This window comes from Coregonus lavaretus (genome assembly GCF_964263955.1).
Source record: "Coregonus lavaretus genome assembly, chromosome: 11".
In the NCBI taxonomy this organism is placed as follows: Eukaryota; Metazoa; Chordata; class Actinopteri; order Salmoniformes; family Salmonidae; genus Coregonus; species Coregonus lavaretus.
This window is the reverse complement of record NC_139998.1, coordinates 47,133,929-47,134,581: the sequence shown is the minus strand read 5'-3', so window position 1 is coordinate 47,134,581 and position 653 is coordinate 47,133,929.

Sequence of the window (653 nt, the reverse complement as noted above, 5' to 3'; positions counted from 1 at the left end):
AGACAGAGACACAGCAGAGACACACACACACACACACACACACACACACATACAGACAGAGACAGAGAGACAGGGAGGTCTGTGTTGAAGGGGTTGAGGAAAGGGAAAGTCAGAGAACCAGCTTGACAGCCAGTGAGAGGGTTTGAATAGGGAATCGTTTAAGAGGCAGGATTAAAATGATAAAGAGGATTAAGCAAGCTCAATATTCCAAATCAAACTAATAAATTACTACAGTAATACTATTTAATTGATTATTAACTTCATAGAGCAGTAGGTAGGGCCAGTATGAAAATGTATGCACTCACTAACTGTAAGTTGCTCTGGATAAGAGCGTCTGCTAAATGACTAAAATGTAAATGTAGAGACAGACAGACAGACAGACAGACAGACAGACAGACAGACAGACAGAGACAGACAGACAGACAGACAGATACACACACAAACACAGGCAGACATAGAAATACAGTGGCTTGTGAAAGTATTCACCCCCCTTGGCATTTTTCCTATTTTGTTGCCTTACAACCTGGAATTAAAATTGATTTTTGGGGGGTTTGCATCATTTGATTTACACATCATGCCTACCACTTTGAAGATGAAACAAACAAGAAATAAGACAAAAAAACAGAAAGCTTGAGCGTGCATAACTATTCACC